Source organism: Zosterops lateralis (assembly GCF_965231275.1).
Source record: "Zosterops lateralis genome assembly, chromosome: 6".
NCBI lineage: Eukaryota > Metazoa > Chordata > Aves > Passeriformes > Zosteropidae > Zosterops > Zosterops lateralis.
Genome location: NC_139761.1, coordinates 32077103 through 32102857, shown reverse-complemented (window position 1 = coordinate 32102857; position 25755 = coordinate 32077103). Strand labels below are relative to the sequence as shown.

At 35.8% G+C, this 25755-nt stretch overlaps 1 long non-coding RNA gene across 3 annotated transcripts; it reads left to right on the top strand.

Annotated features, from left to right (window-relative positions):
* The first annotated feature begins 634 nt into the window (after positions 1–634).
* On the top strand, positions 635–23964 carry LOC310910538. 3 transcript variants are annotated; one of them, XR_014590362.1, is made up of 6 exons: positions 635–749; positions 1283–1328; positions 1430–1579; positions 15499–15574; positions 16864–16970; positions 23865–23964. It is a non-coding gene; the product is annotated as an uncharacterized lncRNA (long non-coding RNA). The 3 variants fall into 3 exon arrangements; XR_014590363.1 differs by lacking the exon at positions 23865–23964 and having other exon boundaries at positions 16864–17216; XR_014590364.1 differs by lacking the exons at positions 15499–15574; positions 16864–16970; positions 23865–23964 and adding an exon at positions 5451–5918.
* Positions 23965–25755: the final 1791 nt, after the last annotated feature.

Below are 25755 nucleotides of genomic sequence, written 5' to 3'. Positions count from 1 at the left end.
AAACGAAAAATATACAAAGTCCAGAAGTCAAGAGCCAGAAGCAAGGGATTCTGTGACTGTTGTGGTGAATTGCCTGTGATCAAATGTCGTGGCTCATGGCTGTGCTCCAAATTTGTATGTGGGTGTTTATTTTTGACAAGTTTGTGGTTAAAATTAAAATGGCTTCCATGTTATGTTCTGTAAGCTGTTCTTTGTACCCCATCTTGGTTGCTCCCCTCTCCGAGTTATTCTTAGCCCTCGGTTGTTACATTGTATGCATTCTCCTCTACCCTGCCCCAGAGACAGCTCCCCATTGGTTTTCCTTTCCCGCCTTTGTTAAGTGTCAATCTTTCCAGGTTACTTTAGCCCCCCCTCCCCGTCAGTCACCCTCAGGCCTGTCCCCCAAGCAGGGGAACCTCCCCCAGGGGACAGTGGGTGACTGGCTGGGTCCCAGCACTGCCCCGCCCGGTTTATTGTGATTTGTTCTTGTTGTGCATACAGCCACTCCCCGATTGATGTTATTGGTCCTGTCTGTGCCCACCCTGAGTTAGCCCTGCGGGTAAAAACCCCCTTCAGCCCAGGCTCGGAGTCTCTCTGAGGCACCGGAACTGGAGGTGAGGCTGCCCTGTGTCCCAATGAACTCCCTTGCTGTTTCACCTCGGAGAGTCCCCTCCTTTTTTCACCTCCATCGCAGGGCGGGTTGGTGGGTTGGTAGCAGAAGAGCCCACTGGGAGGCAGCTGTCAAGTGTGCCGGGGCTGGCCGGGAGGAGGCGCACTGCGACATTTATTGCAGAAGAACCTGGCTTAGGAGAACCAGTCATGGAGAAGGCACTCCATGCTGCAGCATCTAGTAGCAATTCCTAATTTTATTCCAAGGCAGATGTGATATAAATGATTCAACTGAGCTTGAGAATGTCCTGAAGTTTGAACCTTTCAACAGAGTCACACTCCAACTACGTTGTTGAAAAAAACCAAGCTGATGTGTAAGCAAAGGCTGATGTGTAACAAGCTGTTAATAAGTACAAAACATTGGTTTCCATATGCAATATTGAAATATACCTGGAAAAAAAACCACTGGGACAAGGATCTTTACTTATAGGCTTGCAGTCATTATCAGTCAGCTCTGTCAGACATTATGTTATCCTCCATCCTTTTACACTTAGCCAAAATTTAGAATTGTACGAGGACTGCATATATTCAGTAAAGAGGAAACAAAATCCTGTTCCTTCATTTGAAACAATTTTTGCATGTTTTAACTCAAAGATTCCCTCTTATTCTATCTACATGTTTTTTATGGTTGCAGATGTTTTGGCGTATAACCTCAGATGACACAGAAGTAATATCTAAAAGTATGCAAAATTAAATGAAATCTTTGAGGTGCTAATGCTAACAATTGACCTGTGATGCTAGCTTTCTCCTCTTTTCTATGTTTCTACTTCATGTCTCTTAGTGTTGCCTGAACAAAAACTCTGAGAAGCAAGGGGCAGCTTTGCTCTGCACCTTGGCTGGAGCTGTTCCTCCCCTCAGCAGAGTGCAGAACAGGAGGATGCTGCTGCATGTGTGGAACCAGTGGCAATCTCGGTGCTGTGAGGAACACAAGGTAGGTACTGGTTGCATACTCTAAAGATATAAAGGATAAAATATCTCATTTCCCCTACCATGTGTTTGCCAAGATACCCTTGAAAGAACAGACCCAAGGAGTGTTAGGATAAGAATTCAATCCCATTCACAAACCCTCATCATATCTTTCACCCTTTGGGTAAAATATTTGTTAGTGTTCAACAGTTGTTGATCCTTTCTGCATCAGTATTATTACAAATTTAACTGATGAGATTTTTCATTGTTAAATTGCCAGTGCTATTACAGTTTGCTCCCTCGGTAGGGACTTGTCTCTCTTTCACTTTCCAATAAATTACACCTTTTAAATAATATTTTTTGTAATTTCTTCCAAGGACAATAGATCATACCTTAATAGCACCCAAACCATGAAGAAAGGAACTAATAGTTAAAACATTAAACCCTCTCCCTTCTCTAAATTTGAATAGTATGGGTTAGAGAGACCAGAAAGTACTCCTATATAATGAACTGATTCATTGACTCACTTATTTTGGACCATGAACATCACATATATAAACTTCATACAGTTTTAGGCATAGCTGAAACCCTTTTGCCTCTGTTATGATTGGTACAAAATGACCTTACATCAGTAACTTTGCAACACAGTAAATCTCTCATGCCATAAAAAGAGGCTTTCAAATGACTTCTCAATATGCTGTAATTTACACTTCATCATGTCTGACTGTTCCTCAATAGACATCTTAAATCTCCAATTAGATATATCAAAGAAGGCATCTTTCTGCTATATTCCTAAATTTTTAGTAACTTGATGAAATCCTTGGAATCTCTACTGAGTCATTGCTCCAGTTTGGTGGAGTCAGCTGGATCTACTAGCCTGATCTGGGAGCAGAGTGAGGCTCTGGTGTTTACAATTATGTCCTTATAAGGCATCTTGGTTCACTTCCAATTATTGCTTTTTCTATAAAGCTTTCATAATTCGGTGAATTACTTATGCCATCAAACCAAGAACTCTCATTGCTGATAGTATCACAATGTTATTAGGTAAGAAGTAACATCTGAGATCTCGACTTCTATGTGCCTCCACAGAATAAGAAGTGAAGAATCCCTCTGTTCTTCCCCACAAGCACATAGCTGGAATTCTAATGACAGTATAGGCTGAGCACAATGTACAAGGAAAGCTAAGCCCCTGGGCTTTCAGCAAGTTGTCAGCTTGTGCTCACTCACACAGTGCTCCCCCACAAACCTGTTTTACAACACATATCCTTCATCCAAACGTGCTGAACATCAGAAAGTAACAGTTTTTTTTTTTTTATCCTGAAGTTCTGAGCTGTAATATAAGTGAAGGAGGCGAAAACTTGAAGGAAAAAAAAAAAAAGCCCAGGTTAAAAGAGGGCCTGTCCTCACACTGGCTGCAGCAGAGCATGCTCTCCTCAGGTAACATTTGGCACAAGTATGGCTGTGACTTTTTCCCTCCTTTTTTAGCCAAACATGCTTCCACTACAATCTCCTAGCAATCCCTCTAATCACTTCCAGATCAAAAATTTAACAAACATGTTTATTTTTTTCCCATGGGCTTCTGCTGCTCAGGCAATGCAGTGTTTGTCTCAGTACCTCAGGATCAAGTGTAGACCAGGGCAAACAGGGCCTTGTGTGTGTGTGTACACTGTGTGCACATGGACCTCTCTCTGATCAGGGTCTGGAACTACTACAACACGAATGACTTATATTGGAGAGGGACAGTATCACCCATATCTGTCTGCTAAACCAACATGCCAAATGGGTACCTACAGTGACTTTCTGAGCTTTGCCAGTAGTATCTGCTAATCTAGACATAAGATTAAGCTGTGCACCATATATATTTAGTATAAATCTTACCTTTCATTCTGATCTGTCCACATCTTCAGGTTGAAATGCTAGCTAGGCAGTGGTATTTAGAAGTGTTTGCATGTTTATGATACAGTTTTCATGCAGACAGAATAGTAATATAAATTTCAGTGAGAAGAGGAAGGTTTAATTTTGAGTGGTAATTTTATAATCAGACAAAATATTCAAAATGCTAAACTATCTAACTGTTTTTAACAGGCAATTCAGCAGAACTGACTAAGAAAAGGTGATAACATCAAATTTTAAATCACATAAACTGCCAATAGGGTTTTTCTAAGTAGTTCTAAGCAAAGCATTCTGGCTGCCCTTTTTCTTCAGTAATGTGCTGTTCTTGTGAATGCAGTTTGCTTTGCGTGCTTTGTTCTCTTTTCCTACAGCAACACCTACTGTTAAAAATAAACTGGAATTTTCAATTACAAGTCCACAAGGTTATTTTTAAGTAACCACTAGCAGTTCAAACTTTCAAAGTGATCCTAATCCTGTTATACAATGTGTTTTGTTTCCCCAACAACCTTTTTAGGAAGCGATCTCCTATCTAAACTACTCTCTGAGTGCAAAAGACATGAATTAGAGATTTTTAAGACAACTCTGAACCTGATTGAAATATCTGAACTGACATTCCACCCTGCGGTAGGCCAGTGACAAAACTCAGATGTGGACTAAGAGTTTTTAAATCCAGCACCCAGCCTGACTTAAAATGGAAATACTAAAATAAAAATCAAATATTCAAAAAAGCTAATTTTAACAAAAAAAGAAAGCCATCTTATAAAATTTGATCTGGTTTTAATTTCAACTAAGCTGTGAGGAAAAGTTTAGTTTTATAAGTTATTTATGCTTTGAAGAAAAATTATATGCAACATAAAATGGAGGCCTACAGAAAGTCCAAGTACAGTGTCCATTTTCATAAAAAGTTAAGTGAATATTTAAAATAGAATAACAAAAAACTTTCACTTCGTGGCTTATTAGGAGATTGTTTTGACAGAAGGTTGGTTCACAGCTTCTGTTCCCAGATTTATAGAAACTGACAGCAGAGCTACCACTATTTCTTGTTTTGAGAAAATGTATTCTATGTTTCTCTGTGACTAAGGTCACTGTGTGTCATCATGTTCCCTAGAGCATGCTGCGAGCAAAGTTCAGCTCCAAGAAGCCTGTTAGCAGACTGTTTTTCTCAAGTCATGTTCTATGTCTGTCTTTTATACCTTGAAGAATTTACAACAACGTTATATACAGAAACACTCTGTGACTATGTCATACTTTGTCTGAATTTGAATTACTCATATATTCAAAAGACAAGCTGTTTAAATGAAACACATCTTTTGATTTGAGCCAGCTGCAAAAAAAATAGAATCTTTTTTTCTCAGAAGCTCCTTCAATGGATTTTTGCAAACCTTTAAAGATGAAAAAAACTTCTAAAATATCACAAATACTTCAGAAAAGAAAAGCATTTTTCATTGCCCTCCTCAGTCTTCCCTGATCCTTTGTGCATGAAACTGTATTTCTTTATGCATTGGCCTGACAGGTCATGAAGATCTGAATATCCAGAGACACAGTGAAGAAGGCTGAATAACAGGATCAGTGGTAGCCCAGTAACACCACTAGCTGTCAGGTCAGCCAACAGCTCTAACCACTTTCTGTTAACTTTGCCTTATCTGAACTGCCATAGATGCGTTGATCTTCATATCCAAGCAATCTGTGCTTACCCATTCAGTCGTCAGAGAGAAGGATATGTATTACATACATTGGAACAGGTTGCCCTGAGAAGCTGTGGATGCCCTGCCCCTGAAAGTGTTCAAGGCCAGGATGGATGTGGCTCTGATCAACATGGCCTAGTGGAGGATGTCCCTGGCCATGGAAAGTGGGGTGGAACCAAATTATCTTTAAACGTTTATCCAATCCAAACCTTTCTATGATTCCACTATTTGTTGACATATGATATCAGTCCTTAGCAATCCCATCTAATAGTAATGTACTCACTCCTCTAAACCTGGCTTTTTGTGATCTTCATGTAGCAACATACTCATGGCTCAAGCTGGGAAAAACCCTAAACTTCCAAGTTTCATACAGAGTAGGTGCAAGAAATACACATCACAGGACTGTACAGAGGATGAAGATAGATGAAGAAATTTCCTTGTTCAAATTGCCATACCAAACCAGACTCTACTAAAATATAGAAGAGACTGCAGGCCATACCCTACCCTAACCATTTACATTGTTTTCCCTTATACAGTAGACTTCAAAAATATAAAAGAAACTGTCACAGGCCTGGTTAATAAACTGTATGTACTTTGAAGCCAACTCAAACCATCTTTTCACCATTATTTTACTGCAGCATAATAATTCATGTCACGAGATTGGGTCTGGCACAGATCACAGTGTGCTGTGAGCTTATGACTTAAGGAGTTAATTCTTTAACTTAGCTGCTAAAGGTGGAGTTAGAACCTTACTTGAAAGAAAGCCTGCTGCAGTTCATGTGAAAATTTCCACTGACTTCAATATGCTTTAGTATAAGCCTTTTAAGCTGAGCTTCTCCAGTGGAGTTCAACTGATGAAAGCATTTGTATATGGATGTGATTTGCTATGTAAACATATGATGGAATATGTTTTCTGTGGATTCTTTGGCTGGTAACAAAGAATCTGGTAAACATTCACCCCCTTCAGACTGCAGTTTCAGCAACTGAAAGTTTTGTTTTTTCTGAGAACTGTGTGAACAGAAGCTAAAGTTCATAATAGCTTTCTAAACATTACTGTCTGGTTTCTGTTAACATTTCCATTACCATGGTTTCTCAGATAGTTTCACAACATTGCTAAATTCCCAAGGATGCATTAGGAAAATATATAAGTTGCCAGTGAGTGTTTTTTACTACATAGCTCAAGTGTCACAGCAGAGATAGATTTTTACTTAGACACTCACCTAGGAAAATCAGAATCAGCTAGGGAGCCAGGTCTGGCTCTCTAATTATCATAGGAAATAAGCTCACAGTATAAGATCATATTCCCACAATGAAAAATTTTATAAACTTGCAGGAGGAACAAAGACTGAATGTCTACCTATTGTCAAGAAATGGTCTTGAGATAGGGGTGCATGGCTTATCAGAAAGGAGTGTTAAGAGAACTCTTTGTGTACCTGAGTTTGCACAAATGCACACAGATAAATCTATTTACCTGGTATGACTGAACCTTGGTAGACATAACTAAACTATCTAGGGTGATCAAGAATTGTGATTTTTAAATACTATATTACATATTTTTAATATTTTAGTTAGAATAAAAACCTTCATTATTTTCAGCCAGTCACTTCAAAAATCTGTTACAACTAGTATAAAAGAATTTCTCTTGCATTTTGACTAAAATTACCTAATAAAACTTATTTTCACTCAGTAAAGATATACACAAGCAACTGAGATAGCATTAAGCTTTATCTTAAGGAAAACTTGGAACTAACCTTTCTCTATTTCAGGCAGACATAATGGAGAGGCATTTCTAATAATGATATTTCCACTAATTTTGTGGATGCACTGCCTTAGCACTAGTGAATTTACATGGAGAAAAATTATCCCATTTATAAATCAGTCTTCAAGATGCAACTTGGAAAAGGTTAATACCTCTTTCATGCACACCTGTGCAAAGCCAACAAAACTGAGAAAGCTATCTGTAGGGAATGAGTCTCTCCCTGGCTGATGGATAAAAGCTTCTGATAATTTTGACATTGCTCTCAGCTTAAATTACATTCTAACTATTAAAGAATAGATATAGGCCCAACTGATATTATTTCAAAAACCCGTTTTTCGCTGTCACTGACAAGCTCTTCAGTTGAAATAAAACTCCCATGTACAACAGCAAATTGCAGTTCCAATAGCCTGCTTCCCCAGCACACACAGAATTGATCTCAGCATCTAACAGAAGCATTAAGAATGATCTCTGAAGGAACTAAAAAGCAGAATCTATGAAGTAAATGAACCACAGATCATAAGTAATGTTGTCCCAAAGGAAAGAAGAATCTCCAAAAACTTCCAAGAGTATATCTACTTCACAGATGAGGCCAATGTTTTGTACTGCAGTAAGATGCAAAGTGCACAAGCATTCTTGTGCTATATAAAAGATACGTGTTACGTGACTCTTTTAATTATAATAATCTTGTAGTCTCAAAACTTACTGCTCTGTCTTATTCTACTCATATAGACATTGTTAAAAGTCTTAGGCTGCAGATTCAACAGGAGAGGACCTAAACCTTGTAATGCACTTTGAAATTTACTATAAGGAGAAATGGTAAATATGTTTCTATTACTTACACAGATATAAAGACAAAAATACACATTTGTGTGTGCACACAAGCACATACATATAGAAAAAAAATCATAAATGGCTAGTCCCTGTCCTTAGGTGACCATGTGGCCAACTGACAAGTACACAAAGATTAGGAAAAGGATATAAATATTTTCTTATATAGTTTGTCAGAGAGAAGTATTCTCACTTATTTGAATTCTTTTCTATATAGTTAATTATTTATTATTTTTCAAAAAAACATAAATTGATTCTAATACTTTCACTGCCAGGTACATTTAAAGGAAGCTTTAAGAGCAGTTCAGAGTCCAGGAAGTGAAAAGTTCTGCTGCCCAAAAGAGGCATAAAAATGCCAGTTTCACAAAATAAGCTCTGCTAAAGTGATCAGACTGCAGACTGAAAAATCTAGTTCAGAAGTCAAAAATGCAATACCAAAGCAGTCAGTACATACTAGATAGAACATTTTGAGCACCAGACAAAGAGGACAAATTGGCTCAGAAACTGTCTTGAAGGAAATACTTTACTGGTCTGTAGTATCTCTGAGCTAAAGGACGAATGTTGGAAAGTGACAGAAGCTTAAGCTGCCTTCCAAAAGGTGTGTTCAGAAGGCCTTATGTCCCACAAAATCCACACACAGGGTGCTGCCAGAGCTGTTTTTAGTTTTGCCTTCTTTTGTGTTTTTCAACTTTACTTGTTCAAATCTCTTTGATTTTGTTTTGTTCCAAACTATGGTTAAGTTCACTTCCAGTCCAGGATATTCTTAAAGCCTCAGTTTTTCAAAGATTATGTATTTAAATGTCAGTATTTAAGAAATATAATAAAGTTACATATTTCCTGTAATTCCGTTTAGAATAAGGATAGTTTCTCAAATATTTCTTTCAAAAACATTCTTTGCCAAAACAGTGACCTTGAGGGTATGAGTCTCATCTGTTCATGGAAATATTTTGAGCTGAAAACCGGGGTTCTGTGGTTTCATCCTGCATTGCAACCTTTCAACCAAAGGCCATCTGAGTCAAAACAGAAGGAACAGAAAGCCTCATTTATCTGAGGCAGCAGCTTCCTGCAGGTGAGAAACGAAGGTGACATCTCCACTCCATTACAATGACATGACTTGTTACAAGCTTGACATAACAACATATAAACAAATCAATGCACGATTACTTTTGTTTTGGCGACAAGCAAAAACTATCCAAAATGTAGCATCCTCAGCTGGCATTACTAGTAGACTGGCTGGCAGCCTCTGCAGAGAAAACAAGGAATACTAAAATACATTCAAAGGTCCTATTTCCAAGGCACTTTACAGATGTGCTAGCCAGGCAATACGGGAAATGGGCCTTCCATATGTGTGTGACACCCCTACCAAATTTAGAAGGTAAAGTAAAGGGAATAGTAGAGTTTCATCTAAAGAGCTTATTGTTGTAGATGTATTGGCACATTTTTTCTTTGAAAATTAAAATCTATGCACTCATTCCCAAAGCTCAAAAAAATGAAAACTTGCACCATTTTAGATTGTCCTGCAGTGCTAAGCTAGATGTTTCTGCTCTGTTGGGGCAGGGTAACAGCAGATAATAAATAGACAGTATCTTCTGCAGGGATAAAAGAAAAAGTTTACCACAGTAAAGCTTAGGCATATTACCTTGTCTGTTTCTATACCACAATTTCAATTTTATGCCATTGTTAGTCCCAGTAGAACTGTGCTGTAGACATCAAAGGCTCTGAATTTCATCAGTCTTGAGGTATTATAAAAGCTAAAGTCTTGCAATTCATCTTTAATGAGTTGTTTACATGGAAATCAAACAGCCATGGAATTTCTTGAAAATAGCCGAGGATCATTCCTAGCTCATGTCCAGCACTCTGTCTCTTAAAAACAACTTCTGTGGCCATACATCAACTATCATTGAGTGAGATTCATAGCTTTAATAAAGCTGTTTACTGTTCCATTCTGAACAGTTTTCTTATTTATGTGCCCAGCCTATAACTTCTAAAATATATACCATTTCTTATTGCTGCAACCTGGAATTTACCAACAGTATCACTAATAGATCACAAGCAACTACTCTTACTTTTATTCCTCTCATAGGAATAGACTGGGAGCCTTTACACACAGCTGTCTGAACTTGGATAATTTTCAGATAAAAGTATTATTTATGCTCTAAAATGTCCCAGGAGCCTCCTAGACAGAACTGTACACAGTTAGGATCTGCCTATTTTCATGTGGGGAAACCAAGCAAGATTCATAATGGAAAATTTTGTTCCAGATCTGCATTTAGGTGAGTCTGGAGCATGCTTATGCACACACAAAGTTCATACTAGCTGCTCAAGAGGTCATCGTACCTTCAGCATGATCACTTCAGGAAAATGTTGACATTTTCATTGGTTTTGCTACATTTGTTTATTCCTGTGTTCTGGTTTGTTCCTTTTTCAAACATCCCTTTCTTGGTCTCAGTATCTTTTTTTTCAAAATTATATATTGTTAGTTTTTACTTTAGACACTAAGAGTTTTAGCTCAGTTATAAGATATACTGTTCCATGTAAGCACACTTTGACACTGGATACAATCTAAGATGAAATACATAAAACCTGGGCTGTCACATCAAAGGATACTCAGTAAATTTAGTCCTTTAACCTTACGACTTTCAGCATTTTTAATTATACTTTATGAGTTAGGATCTTTGTGCATTTAGTTTGTAAAGGGATGCTCTATTTGGTGCAGGAGTTAATCCTTCTATTTTAACGGCACTCACACTCTGCTATCAAAGCTCTCAGTAGCAGCAGCTAAATTCAAGGGCTTTTTGTGTGTATTAATCCAGTTTTTTAAGTTCTCTGGGATGAAAGACACTGCAGAAAGGCAAACCCCTATCTACTTGCTTAAGAAGCCAGAAAGACTAGCAGGACTTGCATAATATTTAAATTTGACAATACCATTTTGTCCCCCTTTGTTTTGGACTAACATGTGACTTAAAAATCATCTTTAACTTGCCAATCTATATGTAAAAAGACAAAAAAAGGACACAAGTATGTTAAATAAAATTTCTGGTCTAGTTTTTCTCTTGCCCTTTAAAACAGAGAAATACCAGAAAATCTAATTTTCAAATTTAGACTTTCTGTGTGCTCAAAGGAACAATTAGAGATAGGTAACTACAACAAGGTCTAATGTTATTGAATTACAGTCATATTATGTAGTAATATAGTTATAATTATCTAAAAATGACCTATAAGACAAAAATACGTGTTCAGAGTTTTTAACTGAAAATTCATTTTGAATACCTATGGGCTTAAAATATGAAGGTGAATAAACCTGTAGCCCATATCCTCAATACGTTGGCATGTTTTGGGGATTTAAAGGCAAGGCTTCTATGGCAGTAAAAAAGAGGTAATTTTTAAATGCAGCTGGCAAGCAAGGGTAACAGGAGGAGTGCTACAGATAGGTGGGATATTTGCTAGGGCAGAAAGGCAGCTCTTGAAGGTTGGCTTCATGTGTGAGTAAGTGTGATCTTGTCCCATATTCCCATTAAGGGTTTTTTTATGGCTCATTTACAAAAACTCTAAAGCTTAAGTGAGAGATACAAAGTGGTACAGGCTGTTGGTTCACCAGCAAAACACAACTATCATGCAGTAAAACAGACTGTTTGATGTCCATGGGGATAAGGGATTTTAATGAAAGGGAGCAGTGAGGGTAACCCTTTAAGATATAGAGTTCCTAAATTAAAATGAAATATTTTCTAGAATAATGGACAGAGTTCAGTTTCCATTCCCTGGAAAATAATTGACCTAACATTTGCCAAGCAACCAGAACACAATATTTGATTTGAAATGTGGTATAGCTAAATGAAGTTATTTCACTCTGACATGTAAACAATGCAGAGAATAAAAAGACAGAAGCCAGACAGACCTTCTTTCCTAGTAAACTAACAAAAGACAAGAAAGTTTTTCTGAGTTCCTCTGTTTACTTTTAGCAGTAGGAATTGACAGCACTCACAGCTACAAAGCAAAAAAGGATGGATCTGTTTCATTAATTAGAATCTACCTCTGAAATATTTTCTACTTTTCTAAAGAAAAGGTTGCCAAAACACATTTTTAATTGCTCTCAGAGATATTTTTGTTTCTCTTGTCTACAGCTGTCCCTTATTGAATTATTTAAAAAATCAAATGAAATCTCCTGAAAATCATTCTGCTCAGAAGTAGTTTTTATATATCACATATTCACCTTTCCTTGACACTTTCATTCCTTCAAATATTGGAATGAAAGTAACTGCTTCATAATAGAGGTTTTTGTTTCTGCTACTTATTTAGTTTGTACAATAAATCCTTGGATTTAGTAACATGGTTAGGTTTAAGATATCTCTAAAAATACCTAATAGAGAAATAACACGATAAAAATATAGAACACTGTCAATTGCAAGCTTCCCATTCCCCAACACAGCAGAATAGCATAGTCTGAACCAGAGGAAGGGTTGTGTCCTTCTCTTTGTATTTATAAATGTAGCAAAACAACATGTCATTGTGAAAGACAGAATATAAAAGTTTGAAACTTCTAACGGTTTTCAACAGGAGCTTGAAGAGTCTGTGTCAAGGAAAGGATTCAAGATAAAAATTTTTGGCAGTATTTTGTAGCATCCTTCAAGAATCATGACAGAGGACACACTAGGGACAACATAGCTAAAAGCATTCCTGAATACTGATTTTCAGCTGCCTTAAGACTTGTAGCAGAGCCATTTCTATTTCAACATATACACAGTCATTGGCACTTCAGCTGCGTGTAACCAATGTTTGCACCATCCTTCCTGGAGTGCTTAGCTGAAGATCTTCCTGCATTCTGACTATAAGTAAAAAATGAGTACCAGGAGTATATATTTATAGTATAAGCAGTTCTTCTTCTAAATATTTGTTTACAGAAAAGCTAGCAGAATAGAAAAGAGATAAGGATATGTAGTTTTTAAATACTATTTTTAACCACAGAACACTCAGTTTCTATTATTAACATTAACAGAATCAAGTGCAACCTCCATATGAATGAAGCCCACCCTAGGCAAGCCCTTGAAAAATAAACATATAAATACAAAATAATGGACTACTTTTTGAAAAAGGATATAACGAAGAATTTAGTGGAGTTTAAGAGGTATCAAAGGACAATCATATAAATGTATGGACTACCCATGTTCACAGTTTTCTACAGTGATTCCTATAGATTTCTACTGCTTAACTAAGCCTTAAAGGGTATGTAAATACCAGGTTTAGAGAAGCAAATATGGCATTCCATAACAAACTTCTTTCTTCTTCATTTCTACAGACATCACAATAGGCCACAGTTTTCTGTATCTCTAATCATATCACCTACTTTTAGACAGAATCCTGTGCAGTCATTAAATGGGACCAGGATTGTAAGGAGAATGTAGAGGCTTTGGTTGTTCTCTTCAGTGCATAGACTAGCAGATTTATGCCAGAAATCGAAGTCTGCAAGAGATAGGGCTGGTACAGTTCTGAAGGAAGCCAAAAGGAAAGTCACAGTCCTATTGCAGGTTGGTCCCAGAGAAAAACTGCAGTTGAAGTTAATTAGTAATAGCTCTATCTTCCTAATCAAAACTATAATGCAGTAGTTAACTATTTTGAAATTCACATTATTTAGTCATACAGCATTTCTAACTTCTGGGGTAGGCATTCTAGAGATTGCAAATCAATTTGTGTCAATCTCTTATGCTTCTTTAGAAACTGTCTTGTAAAAGTACCAACAATTTGGTAATCATTTTATCCAGAATTTTAGTTAAAAAAAGAATATTATGTCCAACCATCAAAAAGCTTATTTTCTGTACAAGAAAACAGCCTAAAAGCCTGCTTGTTGATCTCTAAAGTGTCAGGCCCATTATGCTGCAGAGTAGCATAAAAATTAGTTTTTAATCTATTTTTGCTAATAGAGAAAAAAATAACATTTTTACAAAACAGACATTACTTCTGTCACAACCTTATACTATACTAGTTGCATGTGAAATTCAGCTATGGAACCTTGTCTCACATTCTGCAGCAGCCATCTTTGTTCTTGGAGAATATTTAAAGTCACAGAGGTAGATTACTGAGGAAAAAAAAAAGTTTGCTACTGAAATGGGAGATCAGTAAGAGAAATGAACCAGAACACTCCACATAAGTTTGTAATTAGGGGCCTGATTCTGCAATAGTCTGAGTATTTCCTGAATGGTTTGGTGCTAAGTACCTTTAACTCATCAGGTGATGTCATGGGTTTAGTTTGTTCAATAACACAGCACTGCAGCGAGAGGAATGTACAGAAGGTTATTTAATAGGAGATGTGTTTCAATTGCTATTCAAAGGCAAAAAATCAAGTCTCAGACAACTGGAACTTTTTGGTAGTGACTGCACCTATCCTGTGCCAACCAAGTCATTAGAGCACCTCACCTGAACTAGAGAGAAGGCCACTTCATGAATTAAATGGCTGGACACATGCCCAGCTAAGCATATAGACTCACTCTCACAATCAAAGCACCCTCACAGCATTAAAATTTGAGGTTGTCTAAGCCACAGAACCACTTCTCTTGGTACTGATTTCAAGGATAATGTGCAGCTGTGTTGATTGGGCTTGAAAACTATTCAGATTGGCTCTGAGTTTGTTTTGCTTCAGCTGTCTTACATGAAAAAGAAATTTCCCTCATAAATCCATATCTGCAACCATGCTTCCTTATCACGCATTATGTGTTTACCCATGAGGCAGAATAACACTGTTCTATTTCCTAGAAAATCCAGATCGACAAGTTCATATAAACATTGGAACAAGTTGGTATGATCATTTCATCCTATATGAAGGAGGAAAAAAACAGTGAAATCACAGTGAATAACTTATATCTGATGAGGCATAAATTCATCTGCCCAGGAGTTAAACTTTTTTCATTATTGATTTAAATAGAGCTAGTGGGAAAAAGATATTTTACACTTTCAAACTAGGTATGTGAACTCGAATAAGAAATTTCCAAACTTTCACACCATCCCCTTGTGTCAGAAAAGGATTTTTGGGGTCAGTACATCATTGCTAAAAAGTACTGCAATAGAAATGAGCAAGTGTGTTTGGGAAAGGACAATTTAGAGTTTTAACAACAAAAAATGACACTATTTAGTTTGCAGTCTAACAGTGCTGGAATGTCAGGCTTATTTTATAGCATTAAATTATCATAGGAAATAAGCTCACAGTATAAGATCATATTCCCACAATGACAAATATAGAGTAGTAAAATGTTTTTTTCATTCCTCAATCTTCTAGTCAATTTACAACCTGAAATCCAGAAACTTAAGGATTGTGAGCTTGCACCTCTGATACTTCAAAGAGTGCTTTTCTGCTTACCATTGCTATTGCCTAAAGCATCAACGTAAGCTGATTTTTCACTTTCTTTTGCTGAACTGGAGATACCAGCAATGGCATACAGGTACCCAAACTCCCAGGTCTTTTGACTGCAGGCGAACATTAAATGTCTTGTGAAATGATTACTTAATAACAATTTCCATCTACAAAAAGCAATTTTGGGACATGCAAGTGAGTTCACATTCAAAAATGGTGTCAAATCTTCAAAAGGATCTCAAATTTTTATGTCTAGTCAGAGTGAACAAGATTTATTTATTGATTTTTTTCCTCAAAAATCTTTTCCTATTTTTTCCTCTTTTAACTGAGTGAAGCATGTTAAAATCTACTGCATATACACACTTTGTTATGTATATTCTTAGTTTCAGTCGTCTTTCTGGGTTTAATTTCAAAGTTGATGTTAATTCAATTTCTTACAGACTAAGACCCACATTAGATGGGATCGAAAGACTTTTTTTTCAATTAAACCAGACCCTTGATTCTGTGGCCATCTAGGTAAGTTAGAATTCAAAGATACCTTATTTCAGGTACATGCAAATAACTCGGCAGATAATAAAAAGGAAAATTATAGGGTTTTTTTTCAGTCACAGATGCTACATTCTAAGAGAGAAACAAAAGTTGGTGAAGGTGTTCATGCCCAGATTTTTAAATAAAGTTCAGTTAAATTGCTGTAATGGAAAATGATCTTTTTGTGAAATTTTAGAGTAATATACAGAGAAAAATATATCATTCTTAGTGCATCCAAACTGATTCTCTACCCCAATATTCCTGACATTTTCCACTGTCCAAAATTTGTAGACAGAAAAGGATAAAAGTTTTCATAAGAACAGCTATCATCAGGAGGATCAGAATTTGAACCCAAGTCCTTTCTCTGGATGAAGAATGTATAAGTAACTAGATATTGAGGAACACTAGCTGTGGTAATGATCAGGATACCTCAGTGAAAGACTGTCTGACAAGAATCATTTAGACAAGAGTCCAAGCTACAAAGTGCTTTCTTTGAATGTGATCAATACAAAAATAATTTATGATGTTCTAATGGGTATGCTCCTTTCAAGAAAGCAGCAAAATCTCAAGGCATGATCAGCAGAAAATATTTGCAGGAGTTGAAGTGTTAAGTGATGACTTTGTTACAAGTCTTCTGCAAAAACAAGTAGAATTTGTGTAAATAGTCCACCACAGTGCACAGAAGAGATGTGGGGAGAAGTCTGTGTTCTTATGGTCTTAGCATTCATTGACTGTTTCTTGAGAGGGACTTTAATTAATGCTTACTGCTTTTATGCTAGCAATAATGTCCTCTCCTACCTGCCCTAACTGGACAAGCAAATGGTTTGACTGATTTTCAAAGTGTTAAAACAAGTGATATCTGGCATTAGTTTCTTTCTAGTTCTGCAATTCAATATATGCCATCCATACTTGGCTCCCAGAGATGCAATACAAGTGATTTATCAGCTGCAGATTTGTCTAAAAGTGCCAGATAGCACATTCAACACTGCTTCTAGAAATGAAACTTAGGTGCCTGATATTAAAAGGATAAAAATCACTAGCTTGAATTCCTACATGAACTGTTTCCCCTCACATTAATGAAGGCAAATAATTATTGAAAATTTCATTATCCAAGCATATATGAACCTATTTCAGGAAAAGCCAGGTTTTCAATGTGATTAGTTTGACACCACCACCCCCTTCCTCCTCACTCACAAATCTCAAGGCAAACACAGCCTATTCAGAGACTGAACTTTAGCTGACTCTTTTTTTTTTTTTTTTTTTTTTTTTTTTCCCAGACATCATCCTCCAACTGCTTTGATGTTACAAGAGATTACATTGAGGTATGATTAGAAGGGATGCTGGAATTATGCCCACCTCTCCTCCCAGGATTTTTAAGAGAGATGTGAGTAGAATTTTCAGACTTTGGCTAAAGATGAAAGACTCTAAAAATATGAAGTGTGGAAACATGAAGAACTCACCACACTCTCTGTAATCAAGTAGAGCCCTCGCAATTTTCTTCAGTGCAATATCTCACATGAGAACCTCCTCAAAGGAAACAGAATAGTTTTAAAAAGCACATTTAGTATCAGATATCAAGTTCTATTTTGCAAATAATCCAGATAGTGAATGTTTTTGTTCAGTTCTTCAACAGAGGTTAAATTTTTAAAATAAAATTAAAAATACCTGTTTATTCATAAAAATAGGGTTTGAACATTAGAATCTTAGCGGGTTTTTTGCTACCAAGTATCGTGTCATAAAACAGCTCCTCTCACCAGTCAATAAGGACAGCACTTACACAGTACCCTGCAGTGTGATGGTATGCATTATTCCTGAGGAGTAAATAACTCATACTCCCAATACCATCCAGGAGCTGGAACCCTGTAAGCTGCAGGTCCCACGACCCCATCAAAAGTCTTTGCAGAGAGCAGCTGCTCTCTTAATCTTTATCCACACCTCATCTCTCACATTTCACTAAGCCAATAGAAAAAAAACCTTCTGAATGTCTTTGCGTTAGGAGATGGTTTTTGACTAAATATTGCAACCAGCAATAGAATTGCTGAACATACCATTAACTAGCAAATGACTAAGTGCAGCATTTAGGGAAATATTTTTTAATAGATAATAAAAGTGCTAAAATTACACTTTGCTCAGTCTATCAGAAAATTATGTTTTATGCAATTACTACATGATAAAACTGATTCTCACTAAGACCTGTTGAGCAAGCAGCACTAATCCTGCATTTTGACCATCAGCCAATGCAAAACTTTGCTCAGATAAAGATTTGATAATACCTGTGTTGGGAACAAAATAAAAAAAAACAGTATGTAAATGTGATAATCTATTTTTAATTTGACACAACTTTTCCAGATCACCAAAAATGGTAGAATATCAATAGAAAATATTTGTTCTTCATTTTTTATGAGTGCTATAACTACAGAGCTGAAGACATTGCTGCATAGGGTGCAGAGCTGCCATGCAGAATTTTTTTTCCATGATAGACAGAGGTTTTCCTGTTTGATGCCTCAGCACAAATTTCACACAAAATTCCATAAGGATTTTCCCAAATAATTTCAAAGCAGTCCAGAGAGAATAGGGCTTGAACAAAAGAATTGAGAGACAGCTTTCTGAATTTTGTATGTAGCTCAACTGTTCATTTTCTGCATGATTTTGGTCAAGATCATTGATAATGCATCAGGTTACTCACCAGAATTTCAAAGTAGGGAAACCAAGAATAATTAAAGAACAAATGTGCTGCTCTTATTACCAAGCCAGTGATGTCTTAACTGTGGCACACCTGAATATCCAGCATTTCTCACACCACAATCAGTAAGAGAGGTTTTGACAAGGAGATTGGACTAGATGACCTCTTGAAATCTTTTCCAACTCACCTGATACTGTAAAAAATGTCACTTTCCAAATGTCATGTTGTTTAGTAGTGCTGGTTATAGACCAGAAGTAATAAAAACAGTAATTTAAAAAAATACTATTAGACTTTTCCATTTAGTTTTCTTCCATATTCAGGTAAGCAATCTTTTCTAAATTTATGACTATTCAAACTGCTGATATTTAGTCTATGTTCCTTGAGGAAAAAAAATCCCGACCTATCAAATTCCTAATACATTAGTGGTGTTTATCAAACTCAAAATGTGTTCTCTGAATAGTACACAATACACAGCAAAATACTTCCAAGTTTGTGCATTTCATTATCACAGTGAGAAATGCCAAAATAATAGCATTCTGAAGAACTAAAACAGCTCCCTTACATTGATTGACAAGGTCATTTAGATATAAAATTTTTGTGATTTCATCTGTAAATTAAGTAATCTAAGATTTATTCCAGAAGCAAATAAGAAGGTATGAAGAATCAGTCAGTTACATAAACTGTCCTTTGTTCATAAACAAATGAGAAGGAAATAAAAATGCCAAGATTAGGAACACATAATGAAAAATAAGTGTTCTGGAAAAATAGCTGCTCCTGAAATAACTGATCACTTGTCTGAACTTTTGAGTGGGCAGATACTGGAGTGCATGTTAGTGTGATTGGTCCTGACTAAATCAGCTGCAACGAAAACTAGGCTTGCAATAAGAAAGATATATATAATACATTATTTACTATTTGCCAGCCACTATTCTCAGTTCTTTATACATTATGCTAAAATTCTGGAAGCAACTCTTACTTCCTCGAAGGCTTGAGTCTGCATATATGAAGGCAATGGGTATTGTGGTCCTGACTTCAAGCAGAGAAAGACTAAGTTCTGTACTTGATTTACCTAAAGTATGAAAAAATCCTCAGTTGAGATTTCCCCTCACCTCAGATTAGATGTTGGCTGAGATTCCTTCTTAGCAATAGATTTCACTTCAAACAATTTCACAATTTCACTTCAAACTCACTATTTAAGTTGCATAGTAATAAAAACTGGGTTTTGTAGAGTAATACAGGGGGAAATTTCTTAAAAAACTAAATTTTATGGTGTCAAACTTTATTGAATATAACCTCTAATTTATTTTCCTTTTTATTACAAAATAAAAACAAAAAACCAAAAATTATCAAGATATTTCCAGCATAGAAATAAAGCTGTATGTATTATTACTTTAATCAGCTAGAGCAGAGTAAGACATATTTCCCTTTCTAAGGTCACTCTTGGTTTTTTTAAATAGAAGGAAGACACAAGATGAGCAAAATATTTGTAACAAAGAATGTTTAGCTAAATTTCATAAAAGTTATTTAATCTCACATGTGTACATTTTTTTTAAAGCTTGTAAAAAAAAGATGTAATTCCAGCGATTAAAAAGATTTGACAGTGAAAATTCTGTGGCTGCTCCACCCTGTCCTAAATGTTAACATGAACAGTAGCAGGAAGGCATGTGTGCTCTCAGAACAATTTCTTCTTGTTTACAATTGCAGTAGGCTAAAATGAGTCATCGTTCTGTACAAAAAGAGAACTATGTGCTCACAAAATATTTTTTGGTGCTATCTCAAAAGTTTCAGTACATTAGAATGTCAGAATGATATATGCAATTTCTTTGAATATAAATTTGTAAGTCATGATGCCAACAAGAATGAAAAGATTTACAATTTCTTGGGATTCTGTTTCATGCTGATAACCAAGAGGACAATATCTATTTTTATTTGCAGCTACTCAAAGGGCAGGTGTTATAAAACTAAATTAAGATCATTGCAATATTTGTCTCAGGAATTTCTGAAATAGAACATTTTCTAGGGTTATAAAAATTATATGTAACATTTTAGAAAATGTTAAAAAGTCTTTTCATCATTAATTTCTTCGTATACGCATAATAAATATAGAGAGTCTTTATGAAAGACTCCTATATTAAAACATAAGCTGTAAAGATATATTTTGTTAAAGTTTCCTGTACTAACCATGAGCATGACAGTTTTTGTAAAAATTCAAAGGCAGTAGAATAAAACAAGCACTTTATGCTTGAAAATAACTCAAAAATTAATTGTTAAGTGAAATTCTGCTCAAGTTACATTTTGGCAAATATTATAATGTCTATATAAATACTACGTCTTTTGTCATTTTAATAAAAAAATTTTGCTTTTCTCTTGCCTTTAAAAACTACCATATATTTCAGTAGGTTTTGAAATGAGTTGGAGAATAATGCATACAATACATAAACACAAACTTCAATATATATTACAAAAGATCCATGAAGGATTTAATCTATTCTCCAACCTCAGTGAAACATAAGCTGACTTCAGTTGAAAAAAATGAGGTCAAGGGGTTTAAGACAAAGAATGAACCATGCTACTTGTCTGAAAATTCAGTGAAGTAGATAAAGAGGCTAAAATCTTTGCTTCAGGAATGGAAAATCAAACAGAAAGGAAACATGTTCCTTCCTGTAAGTATTCTCCATGAAACAAGCTATTGGAAAGGTAAATCCCATGTACTTTAGCAAATATTCCAGGAAAGACTATTTGTGTTTTGTGGTAGAGGAGAGCACCGACATAGAAGAGGGCTTTTGACTTTCTTTGAAGGTCACAAAAGGGGCAGAGCAACAAGGACTTTTAAAGAACAATATCCTGACACATCAAAACCAAATATCAAAACACTCTAGAAAGTACAGAGACAAATGCATTCACAGCAAGCTTGCCTTGCTGTGTCATTTCTTGCCCACAGTCATTTCTCTATTGACCCAAAAATTTCCATATAAATTAAGAATTATCTAAACAACCATATCAGGCCTATCATGAAAGCCATTTGGTCTGAATGAAAATACTAACCCAGATCTGTGTGCAACCTCTCTGATGATGCTCTTGTTTTGCTGTGTTTTAAATAATAAGAAAATAAACAAAGAAGGAAGACAGTCCTTACCTCTGTGAAAATCAAAATTCAATGCACTCAGGAGTTGTAAAATTGCACCTTTATTTCTCACTGTATCTGGACCTACATACAGGTACAAATTAGGAAAATGAAAATTTTAGTTGAAAGAATGAATGGACAGTTATCAGAGCATCCTGTTTCCACTAAGATTAATTTAATGAGTAGAAATACTAATATTCCCATTCCCAAAACTTGTGTAGAATATGAATTTTAAGAAATTGAATGGGGTCAGAAGTGTTGGCTCTTTCCCTGTGTTTGCTGTCTTTTCTCCACGGATTTGGCAGTGAAGTTCATTAAGTTCACAATAGAAATTTCTGCTACTTCACAACACATCTCATTATGAAAGGGATTTATAAAACCCATGCTGATTGTAGCAATGGGGGCTGTCTTACAGAAAAAGCAGTAGCTGGACAGGTAAGATTCCTAGAATTTCAGGCAGACTGTAAATGAGAGCAGAATGAGAAAAGACTCGTTAAATTCTCCATATAAAGTCCCCTTTAGTCACTTTGACCTGTCTCTGCTTGAAAAATCACATCAAAGATTATTTTAGAGGGCTTAGTACAATTTTAGCCTCCAAAAAGGTGTTTAAACTTTCTGAGGCAAGTCACTAGAGTTTATGTGAACTACAAAACATCAATGAAAGCAGCTTATTCAAGAAAACAAATTATAATCAACTTTCATTGCTATTAAAACACATCTGTTTTGGCTACATGGAATCCAGATGGAATCCCATGTGAATTAATGTGTAAAACCAGCCAAATTTAACAAGTGTTTATGACTTTATTTCCAAATTAACTGTCATAAAAAAGACTTTATCATTGCTTTGATTTCTGTTCCACACAGAAAAATTCCTTAAGATTTTGCAGATTAAATGTGAGAAAAGTGACAGAATTTTAAACAAAAATTTAAAAGGTAGTATGTACATAAGAAACATCCTATCAATTTATAAGGAGGAGGGTGTGGATAAAATGCAATCCCTTGGCCAAACATCCCAGTAACCCACCTTGAAAGAGCTGTTCATTTCAAAGACAAGTTAGAATAAGTCAGCAGAAAAGGAACAATGGAGAAGAAAAGGAGACAGAGGAGAGACAGAAAAGAGCTGGAAGTCCTTAAATGAAATATTAAATTCTTCTCTCAGAAAGTTGATTGTTGATTTTACAATATCAAAAAAATAAAAACCTTACATAAAAAACTTAATCTCTCTATTCTGAAAACCATACTGTTTCTTGAGAACATGTATATATATATATATTGGGAATTGGGGAAGAAAAGGCACAGACTTTTTAAGCAGGAAGCAGGAAGGCTGTACTTCCCTGAACGCTATCTGAAAAGCTCCACTCTGATCCTTAATTTTTTCCAGAGCTTATAAGGTTAGGTCTCCTGCAAACAGTTTCATATTCAGTTGTACATAAAGCTATTTGGAAGAAAAGATGAGTTTACTTGCACATTATAAATGAATGTGATAGTCTTTCTATTTTTTTCAGTCTCAGTTGGCTTTCTACCATACAGTGTTACACAGATGTCTACTGACTCTTAAAGAGGTATCTGCTATATGGGTTGGACAGGTATACTTATAAAACACAATTTATAGGTAAATATCAAACTGACCACAAGTATTTCAGGAGTCCCAGGAATTTTCCAGTCTACAAATCAAAAAAGGAAAAAAGTACTGGACTTAAGAGGCTGTTGCTTTGTGGTGTTTTACATTGTTTGAACAATTCAACGTTTCATCTCTAATAATTCTTAGGAGTGCTTATTTCTCCTATCACTCAAAAGAGATGTCCCCCCCAGGATTTTCTGCTTACCTAAAGCTAGCAGAAAGCTTGCTCACAGGGCACTAATGGGCTGCATCAAAAGACATATGGCAAGCATGACAAGGCAAATGATTCTTTCTCCTCTGCTCCTCTCTGGTGAGACCCCAAGCACAGGAAAGACATGGACCTGCTAGAGCAAGTCCAGAGGAGGGCCACAAAGATCAGAGGCTTAAACACCTCTCCTGTGGAGGCAGACTGAGAGAATCAGGGTTGTTCAACCTGGAGAAGGCTCTGGGGAGACCTTATTGCAGCCTTCCAGTATGTAAAGAATACCTATAAGAAAGATGGGGACAGACATTTTAGCTGGGCCTGTTGAGATAGGACAAGGGGTAAAGGTTTGAAACTGAGAGGATAGATTTAGACTAGATGTAAGAAAGACATTTTTTACAAAGAGGGTGATGGCATACTGGGAACAGATTGCCTTAGGAGGTGATACATGCCCCATGACTGGAACCATCCCAGGTCAGGTTGGATGGGGTTCTGAGCAAGATTACCCACTGAAAGTTACCCATTACAGGAGTATTGGACTAGATGGCCTATAAAGGTCCCTTCCAACCCAAAGTATTCTATGACTCTGTATGTTTCTATTGCTCTTGCATATGCTGCTAAGCCTAGAAATTCCCATCTTTCTTTTAGACATGGATTTATGCTGGCATTCGAAGTATGTTCTTCATAGACAACCAGATACATGATTATGGAGAAAATATAAATAGCAATATATAAAACCACAAGTGCAGAAATGCTACTGTAAGTAAAAAAAAATGGGTTAGTAAAGATGGAATTAGTACACAAGATTTGATCAGTAAAAGTAGAAACTGAATTAGCAAATGTGATTGCATAGATAAAAGAATTGTATAAAATAACAAATTATTATATTCCCTCATTTTTTGATTTATTTTTATTCTTCTGGCAGGTATACTTCATTTTGATACACTTGTAGGACACAAGGCAAGCCAAAAAAGTGTCTGCTCTACCATATCTCTCCATAGTATTACTGCATAGTGGGATCTTATTTCTCTGTTATGCTGAAAATTTTCACCATACTTGAAAAACATTTGATATTCTTAAGACTTCTACACCTAATGGAAACGTTTAAATTTATCAATGAGTTTAAATGTTACTTGGAGAAATACGGCAAAAGGGACTTGTGCTTCACTGTGATGAGGCACTAGGGGTTTGAGTTCTCTTTTTTAAGCTAAGAAATTATCCATAGAAAAACACATTAAGAAAGTAGTATTTGTGTGTAGAATCAAGCACTTAGCAATTAGGAACTGCTTGAGTTTTCACTGTTTTTGACTGCATTACGATACAGTCTTTATCTACATAGTCTTTTCTTCAAGCTCATTCTCATCCCATATCAGACTTCTGAACTCCTGTACAATGCTGACAAATCAATTAAACCGAGTGTTTCACAGACTGCCAGTAGAACATGTTCTAGATGACAGGCATACTACCTTATTCGAAGACATGTCTAAACATATGAAATGTTTAATGCCAAGTTCAGTGAAGAAATCATGCCACAACTCATAGCAGTTCAAAAAATTCAGTCTTGGCTTCCTTTTGATTGCAAAATTGGCAGCCAGGGTCTGAAGAGTGATTGATTTACACCACATCTTGAATGGAGATCACATACAGTCCTTTAAATCTGTGTCTCCCCTTTGCTAAACAAGGTAATAATCACTCCTTTTGCGGAGTTGTGGTGAAAACAAGTATCTGTATACTTCTGAGATAAAAAGATGGAATAAAAAGGTAGATGAGGGGATTAATCACTTTCCTTGAAAAGCAGACTTTGAATACTGAAAAATATACGTGGTCCTGGACTGTTTTATTGTCAGTTAATGAGAATTATTGTAAGCTTTTATCCAGGCCTTTAACAAAATGGGCACTGTTTTAAACAATGCTTCATGAGAAGTTTTCTATAACAATTCTCTTAAAAACCACTTTTTGTAAATTACTATAGTAAATAAACCTTTAGTCACTACTCATTTACATACTTTACTTATTCATTTAACAGAATTTAGTATTCACTTTCTTTCTGATATAGATAAAGTGGAGCTTTAAACTTGTTTCAGAGACTGAGGTCATGGAATGGTGGTTCTGTGAGCATCTGGCTGTGAACCAGTGGCACCTATTAATAGCTCATACCCTTTACACCTTATTTCCATATTACCAAGGTTGATCTGGAAATTGTCAATATGAAAAAAAAATGTAGCCTCAGACTCAAATCTTCTTATGTTTAAATCATCTTATAGATCCTCAAGAACTGTACTTGAAGCAATTAGAAGAAAAGTCTGCCCATATGAAAAAGAAGTGGTGAGAGAAGAAAAAATTATAAATTAAGATTTTAAAATTGCTTTACATTATATAGAATATAGAAATTCATATAACAAGAGAAATGAGGATATTTGTATATAGACTTTTGCACCAGCTGATGACCAGATTTCAAAAACATAATATGAAAGATGCCAAGCATGATATCCTAACCTCTTATTGAATAATAACACTGAAAAAGCTGTCATTTATTCCA